This window comes from Silene latifolia, chromosome Y, assembly GCF_048544455.1.
Source record: "Silene latifolia isolate original U9 population chromosome Y, ASM4854445v1, whole genome shotgun sequence".
NCBI lineage: Eukaryota > Viridiplantae > Streptophyta > Magnoliopsida > Caryophyllales > Caryophyllaceae > Silene > Silene latifolia.
The window spans coordinates 296,110,725-296,120,382 of NC_133538.1; the positions used below are offsets into that span (position 1 = coordinate 296,110,725).

General features: G+C 36.2%; 1 long non-coding RNA gene across 1 annotated transcript; it reads left to right on the forward strand.

The window, feature by feature from the left end:
- The first annotated feature begins 8,587 nt into the window (after nt 1–8,587).
- On the forward strand, nt 8,588–9,658 carry LOC141626636 (uncharacterized). The gene is made up of 2 exons (XR_012536241.1): nt 8,588–8,866; nt 9,321–9,658. It is a non-coding gene; the product is annotated as an uncharacterized LOC141626636 (long non-coding RNA).

Sequence of the window (9,658 nt, forward strand, 5' to 3'; positions counted from 1 at the left end):
TTTCTGATTTCTTCGAATTAGCTCAATAACGTGAGCTAATATCGTCTATAAACCTGCATACACACATAATAACGCGCCCAAAATTGCGCAAAACCCAAAGTAATAGTCTAAAGGTCTTAAAATCCTAGACAAACTTATTAAAGCGAAGTCTCGCGCACACGAAAAACGATAAATAGTCTAAGAGCAATAAAATAGTCTTAAAAAGGGTCTAAGCAACGCATAGATCAACGGAAGCTGCGGAAAATCTCCGACCAAGGCTTCTGTCTACATGAAATAGCTTCCGCAGTGCTCATCTCCGAAGCTGGACTCCACTCTGCTCCGACTGGGATACTCAATGGATCATCTCTAGCATCTTCCCAGGCATGGCCATCATCTTCTAGCTCCTCACACTCAAGATCTGACTCCGAAATTTTGATTGGCTCCTTCTTCTTGGGTTTCTCATCCGGCTCCTCGTCAGTTGCATAGCTCGGACATCCTGCACCGCCTCTCGAACAATGGGCTCCTTCACATTTTGGAGCATTGAGCGGCTCCTCCTTCCCAAACCATTTCCTGCATATCCAAAAACAGAAGAATCTTCCTCCAATTTGCTCCCAATCTGGGGCGGAGGTGTCATAACAGGAATAGGTACAGGCAAGGGAGTAGGAGTGTCAGTAATGACAACATAAGACTTACGAGTAGAAATCGCATTACAAGTCACAGGACACATAGCATCTTTCTTCCTATAAGTCTGAGCAAAACTAATGGACTGCTTCCCTACTTTAAAGGTCAATGTCCCTGAGCCAACATCTATAACTGCACCAGCAGTGTGCAGAAATGGTTTACCCAAAATGATAGAAATATGAGCATCCTCGAGTATATCTAGTACAACGAAGTCAAGAGGGAAGAAAAACTTTCCTATTTGCACAGGAATGTCTTCTAAGACTCATATAGGCTGGACCGCAGAACGATCAGCCATCTGTACTGTCATGCTAGTAACTGCAAACCTAGTCAATTTCAATTTTCTAGCTAGACTCAAAGGCATAACGCTAATGCTGGCTCCTAGGTCACATAATGTCTTCTCAATTTAGAAGGTACCAATATTACAAGGGACTGAAAAGCTACCCGGTCGACTAACTTGTGTGGAGCGATGCGAGTCAAATAAGAGCTAGATTCTTCAGTTAAATTAACAGACTCGACCCTATCAAGTTTCCGCTTCTTATTTAAAAGCTGTTTCATGAATTTCATGTAAGCGGGAACTTGATTTACCAACTCAAGAAAAGGTACTTGCACATTAAGACCATGAATGACATTTTTAAATTTTTCAAAGTATACCTCATCTTTCGTTGGTACCAGCCTCTCTGGATATGGGGCTTGCAAAAGTAACTTAGCCCTCTCCTCTAGGTCTCTCATACCGGCATTGGTGGACTTAGGCTGAAAATCCACCACTTTATCCTTGTTATAGCTCGAACCTTCTTCAGTCCGCCTCAGGAATGAACCATTGACCGATGTAGGGTCATACTTTGGAATCGGAACTGACCCATCAACATCTGGATCTTGCCTGGAAAATTTCGGAGCCGTCATACCCCTAAATAAGTCGTCCCTCAAATTATCTGGCATTGGAGGATGGAATGGTTCGTCATCAGCTGCTTCCTCAGTCGATCGACCATGTTGGTCAGCCGATCGACTGGTTTCAACATGATACCGAAGCTATGTCATTTCGCTGGATGGTCGATCCACTGGGTGATGTGGTTGATCGACCGTGTTTCTCGCCGATCGTCTTTTTCTCGCCCCTTTTCTTCTTCCCTTTTTGGCAGGGTTTCTCGGGTCCATCGAGAGCGGACCCGCTCCTCGGCGTCATTGCATGTACGGTCTCAATACGCCGATTCGAGAGAGTGGAATTGACTCGGTATCTCACCTGCATTCTTGTCTAATGTAGCAATTTGAGATATTAGCTTCGTGATTAAGGCCACGATTCGCCGCATTGCTTTTCGTACCTCTACCATAAGCACTGCACTAGACTCGTCAACTCGCAACTTCGTTTTTCAACTCTTGCTGTGACGGAGTGGATGGTGGTGGGGCTTCATAAGGAGGCACATATGGTTGATGCGGTGAAGTAGGAGCGCAATTATACGAATTGTCGAGCTGAAGTTGATGAAAAGCATACATCTTCTCCTTAGGGTGCCTGCATGCCTCAGATGTGTGTCCCGCTCCGCCGCATCTCCCACAAAACAAAGACTTTGCTCCTCGAATGGAACATGAGTGGACTCTCCTGAAATACTGCAAATAAACAACACTAAAGAAGAAGATAAGAACTGCCTCAAGGTACTCAGTCTTCCCTTGAGGCGAAAAACAGACTAAAATGAAAAACAACTAAAACTAGCGCTGCCTCCCCGGCAATGACGCCAAAATTTGATACCTGTCGATGTGAGTATCAAAAATAATATTATAAAACCAAACTACTACTAGCAAGCGGTAGTAAGGGTCGATCCGCAGGGAGGTAGGGAGATGATAGTTATTATTAATTCTAGTCTAAGGGTAACAGTTGTGGGGGTTTGGATTGGATTATAACTAAATCTAAATGCGAAAACAAAATAAAAACTATAACTAAATCAATTAAATAAAAAGGTGTAGAAAATAATAAAAGGGAAGCTAAGACGATTGTTTCCTTTGCTTGATTTACGATATCTAAGCAAGTTTGATAAATCACGATAGGTGGGCAAATAAGAAGTCCTCTCGGTCCATTCTTAACTAGTAGCGCCTCTCAGCCTATGCTACTGGTCCCTAGGTCTCACTAATACTAGCTCTCGCCCTGAAAAGTGATTCCTAATACCTAAATTACTTATCTTTCGATCTTAGCAATTTAGTTGTCTCAATTTATTAAACTATTTTCCCTCCCCTATCTCTCGATCTTGTGGGTCGGTCAAATACTAAGCATTTAACAAGTCTCCTCTCGGTCTCGTTGTCAAATATTGCAATTAAAACATTGAAATGGTGCTAATCTATCGCGCGTCAGTCGATCGACCACTATAGGCAGTCGATCGACCAACAGGTCCAATCGATCGACTGACTAATCCAGTCGATCGACCAAAGGCCGACATCAGGTTTACTAATCTACGTCGTATTCGTTACAGATCCCCTCGCATCTTAGCATGGGGTATTTAGCTACTCATAATAATTCTAACTACAACTACGAAAGCAATTAAAACAGTAAACGGAAGCATGATTAAAACGATTTAACAGTAAATTCGCAATAAAGAAAATTACGGCTTTAGGGAACTAATCTAGCAATTCTAACTACGAAGATAATAAAGTTAAAGACTGAAATTATGATTGAGAAATACCGAAACTGAAAGCCGAAAGGAAATCCAGATGCAAAATAGCGAACTTTATTGAGAAACTAAAGTATTTGAATGTAAACTATGCTAAACTCGAGACCTTATGTCTCTCCTCCAAAAACTCCTAATTATTCTGAAAACATAGGTTAGTTATATAGGAATATCACGCACTCTTATTCCTAAACCTAAGAATACATTTAGCTTTCTAATTCTCGATCTTTTAATTTGCGCATCAGCTCGCGTGGTGGTCGATCGACCACTGAGGCCAGTCGATCGACCAAAGGTGCTGTACAGAATTGCATTCTGCCGATTCCTACAGCGCGCACCGATCTTAAAACAGCTGCCATTTCTTCGTTCCTTGGTCAAATCAGACGTTCTACGCGGCGTTGGAAAGCTAAGAGGATAAGCTTTGACCTTCAATTAGAATCATTCGATTATCTGCTCTAGAACTCGAGATATAGCCATCTGAACGAGGCTGCAATATCGTGAAATGCTTCTTTGCTTGTTAAACTCGTACGCACCCTTGCTTTTGCTATCTTTAGGCCTTGAAACACGCACCAAGCTCATTACTCGAGTCAATACTCCATGTCAAATGCAATGCTAAGTACTTAGGTACGGATTCGGCTTATTTTCCACTGAAATCTTCATATTCCTACAAAATCACAAGAAAAGGAAGAAATACACGAAACAAGGGAAATTGTAGCATAAACTACTCAATTGAGCTCTGAAATGCGTGTAAAATAGGGTGTAAAACATCATATAAATGACACGCATCAGTAAGGCTAAAATAGAAGTTGTGGTTAAGCGCTCCTTAAGAGTTTAGAAAGCTTTCTCACAACTCTCATCCCATCTAAACCAGTTCTCCTTCCTCATCAAAGTTGTTCAGGGCTTAGCGATTTTCGAGAAATCCTTCAAAAACCTCCTGTAATACCCTGTTAACCCCAAGAAACTTCTAATATCAGCCACATTCTTTGGTCTCACCCAATTAGAAACTGCTTCAACTTTACTCGGGTCCACCGACACCCCTTCCTTCGATATTACGTGACCAAGGAAGGCCACTTTTTCCAACCAAAACTCACACTTACTAAATTTCACATACAAGTCATTCTCCCTATAGGTTTGTAAAACTAGCCTCAAATGTTGGGCATGCTCTTTTCTAGTTTTCGAGTACACCAAAATGCCGTCAATGAAAACAACCACAAACTGATCTAAGTAAGCAATAAACACTTTGCTCATTAAATTCATAAACATAGCGGGTGCATTAGTTAACCCAAAAGGCATTACCACGAATTCATAATGGCCATACGTCCTAGTTCTGAAAGCTGTCTTAGAAAATCCCCTTCCTTCACTCTCAACTGATGGTATCCTAATCTCAGGTCTATCTTGGAAAACACACCAGCTCTACTCAGTTGGCCAAACAGGTCATCTATGCGAGGTAAAGGGTATCTGTTCTTGATGATCACATTATTTAGCTCCCTATAGTCAATACAAAACCTCACACTCCCATCTTTTTTCTTAACAAATAAGATTGGTGCTTCCTAAGGTAACACACTTGGTCTCACATAGGATTTCTCCAGCAATTCCTCCAACTGCTTCTTTAGCTCCTCCATCTCCTTAGGTGTCATTCTATAAGGTAGTTTTGAAATTGGTCTCGTCCTAGGTTTCAATTCAATGCCAAAGTATATCTCCCTCTTAGGTGGTAATCCAGGAATTTCTTCAGGAAAAACATCGGAAAACTCACAAACCACTAGAATTTCACCTTAGACTTAATCATAAAACCCCTGTAGGACACTCTCGCCCCTTTAGGTCCCCTCAATGATATCTTTCTTTGGTAACAATATATAAAAGCTCTTTGTTTAACCAACCAATCCATTCGTAGAATTTTTTCAAAACCTCCTACAGGAAACTCGATTAAATCTACTGAGAACACCACCTCCCGAATCTTAATTTGAACGTCTTTAAACATCCTAGTACACCTTATGGACCCTTCCGAAGGTGTATCCCTACTTTATCATTTACTGGGTAGTATCACGCGCTTCGCGCGGTCAGTTCTATATATTTATTATTATAATTGATGAAAAATAATATAATTCATATATAAACTTTAATAGTTTTGCTTATAAATAAAAATACATTAATTTTTCTCAAATTATTTCCTTTAGGTTTAAATTCAATGTTTTAAAGTAAAATACACACAATTTTAATTAAAATTAATAAATGATAATTAATTATGCATGATCAACGTTTGATAAATAAATTTTTAACTGATCAAATATCATATTAATTGAAATAAAATTTATTCGAATAATGAAACAATCAACAATAAGTTCTCAAATTATATCATTTCATTATACATTATGTTCAAAATCAATTAAAATTGTTCAAAATTATGTGAATAGAATTTTATGTAATTTATAATTTTTTATAAAAAGTAGAAGCCTTGAAAAAGTGATTAAAAAATGTAATAAATTGTTAATGTCATAATATATGCTTCATCGATCAGGATCATTAGTTTATTGTAGAAGTGTAAATCATTGATTAGTGCCATCGTACAGCAAAATATGGATATTTAAAATATGGGAAATGCTATATACAACTCAATGGGTTGTATTTAAGCATTTAATACCCTTCCAAATTTGATATTAATTTAGAAATTAGAGAATAAATTACACATAAATCAATGCAATTAATACATATATTAAGTGTATTTCCTTTTTTAGTTTCTTAAAGACAACCCAATTGGGTTGTATTTATCATAACCCAAAAAATATTAGTGCTGGAGATTGTAATTCTCTTGCTTCTTCAGTTTCTTCCATTCCACTTGGCTTAAATAAACTTAATAGGAGATAAGAGTAACTCAAAACTATCATATCCTACTCTTGTATTTCATGAACAAAACTTTCTCATAATTAATTGTACTCTAAACTAAATTACACACATGATCCATAGTATAAATAACCACTCGAAAACTCATTCCCCATTTCTGACCCATCTATATTCATCTCGATGGACAATTAATATATATCTCGTCGTAGTCCTAGATATCCTTCCCTCACTCATTATTGGTATAGTATAGATGTTCCTCCATGCCTACTACTTTTGGACTACTACGTCGACTCCCTCCTCCCCAAGATCCAACTTCAGCAGAAGTACTATATACTCGGAATGCACTATCGATTCATCATTGCCGAACAATCAAGGACAACTTTTTTTGTTAACCTTTTTCAATGAATAAACATTATCAATACTACTCATTGAGTTGTAATTGCGAATCATGGAGCTCAATTAAGTTTATTTCTTTGAATTGTTATACAATAACCTTTTCACGCATATTGCATGACATTTGTAGAATTTAAAGAAAGTAACTCTCTAAATAAAATAACCCTCAAATAAAATGGGTTTTTTACTTCTATTTTATGTATACTTTTTGGCTTTTTCACCGAATTCCTCACGTCAACCCTATTTCTTGTATGCCTTATTACTTCAGTGACTCTTAAATTATTGATCACTGGCGTGTGATAAATAGTTGAGCAAAACATTATTTGAAACTTTTATCAATAGGAAAGTTAGTTTCTTGGGCAAACGATTTGCAAACAAAAAAAATCCAAATCATTCATTCCTCAACATCGCATGATAAGAATACTACTATGCTAGCTTGACCTTTCAGCCCCTCGTTATTCTTATCATTTCATCAATTTCTTGTTGAGCATCTTTCAAGTTCAGCGAGCAACACCACACTTGTAAATCAAGTTATTATATCATAGGTGTAAATGTAGCAAATAAAAAAAAAAAAAAAATTTTGCTCACATTTTTGTAAAGATTGTCTTATGTTGTAGTAAGAAGAAATGAAATTATAGTATTCCGTACCCTATTGACCTATTGTGAGGAGAGAAAAGAATTCTATCTATATTTAGGAGTCGTTTGGTTACATACGGGAACTTACAATGCCTAGGAAGTGTCATATCACATGAATTTAGAATTCATGTGAATTAGAAAATGTTGTTTGGTTACATATAGGCATTGTAATTCATGTGGCGATTCCCACTTACCAGGGGATCTAGGTAAGCAACTTCCTCCATTATGGAGGAATTGGAATTCATGGGAAGTTCCAATTCATGTGAATTGGGGTAACCAAACAACCTACCCATTTTGCAATTCACATGAATTAAAGTTCCTGTGTAATTTAGTGGGCAACCAAACGACCCCTATAGTGTGTGTTTGAAAAGAAGTGGGTTGAATACTCAATATGTACATACTTCCTCCATTCAACTCCACTCTACCACTTTGCTTTTTCACGTTCGCCAACGCGTGTTTTACGCGGTAAATATCGTTAGCTACGTATTTGCAAAAATTATAAAAGTTAGATATTTTTAATGTACTCGTAAAGACGAATCAAACAAGATCCCACATGAATATATTATCACTTATGTATTGAGAGAAAATCGTGATTGAATATGCATTTGTGAATAGTGTAAAAAATAGAAATAGGTAGAGTGGAGTTGAATGGAGGAAGTAGTACTCTTTTGTGTTCTCTGAATGTGTTGAAGAACATGGTCTAGTTTGAATGTCTTTGTATTTTGGAAATATTAAATTTTATCATGTAGTATGCACAATGAATAATACATTCTACATGAGTATAATGTAAAGATGCTATGTATCTTTCATTCTTTGGATGCATTGTCAATGTCTATTGTATTGGGAACTATACATTTGACATTAGTTAGTAGAGTAGTATCTCACTTATTAATGTACAACGTAAAATCTATGACTAACATGTGTAATTTTGTCATTTAACTCTTAACTATTAATCTCGTAAATGTAATTCTTTCTACCATCAAATGTATCTATTTTTTGTTCATTCATCGACTATTAATCACGTAAATGTAATTCTTTCAACCATTTAATGTATCAAAAATTGATTCAAGTGATTTGTATTCAATACTCTTGCAATAGTAATTACAAACATTATTTATAACTAATTGACGAATAATATATTTAATGTTTACCTTGTAGTTGATGCTTCATATTAACACTCTATTTAATACTTATTTGTAATCAATTTATTTCTATTAAATGTTATTTCATGCTACGTGTCAATCTACAGTCTTCCTAACCAAGTTATATATATATATATATATATATATATATATATATATATATATATATACAGAAATAGGTTCAACTAAGTCCATCTAATTTAGATGAGTCCATAAGTCCTCATCTAAACCCTTAGATGATACATAATTAACGGCTGAGATTAAAACAAAAAAACATGTAACCCAACCAACCACTTGCATTAATTTTCCCCAATTTCATTTCCCATTAATCAGTCATTCATTCTCAATATTTCAATTACTCCATTCTTTTTCATTCCATCTCCATACAATCTCTCTCTTAATTGACAAATTCCCCATCTTAAACCTCTCTTATCTACCCAGATTTACAACAAAATACAACAAATCATCAAAAGCTAACATCATACTAGCACCATAACGACCACCGACTAGCACCAGAGTTGATATTTAATTTCAATTTTTTTGACATCGCCGCAGGTATAATTAGTTTATTGATATTTTATTTCGATTTTTCTAGATCTAGCATTTAGAACTGAAACATGAAAAAAAATGCTGATTTAAGATATAATAAAGGGCTGAGATTTCATTTCCGCGTATATACGACGTATATGTTAGCCATGGTATTCAGTTTCGCTAATTTGTTAGGGTTCTATTAATCAATTTAGTTAAATAATTTTAATTCAGTTGGTAATAGTTTTTATAGTCAAGCTCTGCTAAATTCCTAGATGTGCTGACTTGGGAGTGTTAAATTACATTTTTGGTACTGCTATGACAATGTCGATGGTGATGGTGGTGATGATGATGATTGCACCATTAATTTTCTGTTCACCTTACATTGTATGAGTGTTAGTTTAATAGTGTACTTTATTAGTCTAATAGTGTATTTGTATTATTTTAATGGTGTATTTGGCTCAAATTGTTGGTTGAGCAGGTGGTTGCCGGAAAAGGCATTGGTTTTTCGTCACAGGCGAAAGGCAGCGCCGAAAAGGGAAGGACCGACGGAAGGGAAAGGCGTCCAGTGAAGTTTAGTGGATACACAAAAACAAGACCACAAATTTTTAACTTAGTATTGTGTAATTTTAAATTAACATTGTGTAACTTTAAATTAGCATTCTGTAATTTTAATGTTTAATTTTTGTAACTTTGTTTAAAGGGCGTAAATTTAAATTAGTATCGTGTAACTTTAATGTTTAAAGTGTGTAATTTTAATGTTTAAAGTGTGAAACTTTAAATTAGTATTGTGTAAATTTAATGTTTAAAGTGTGTAAC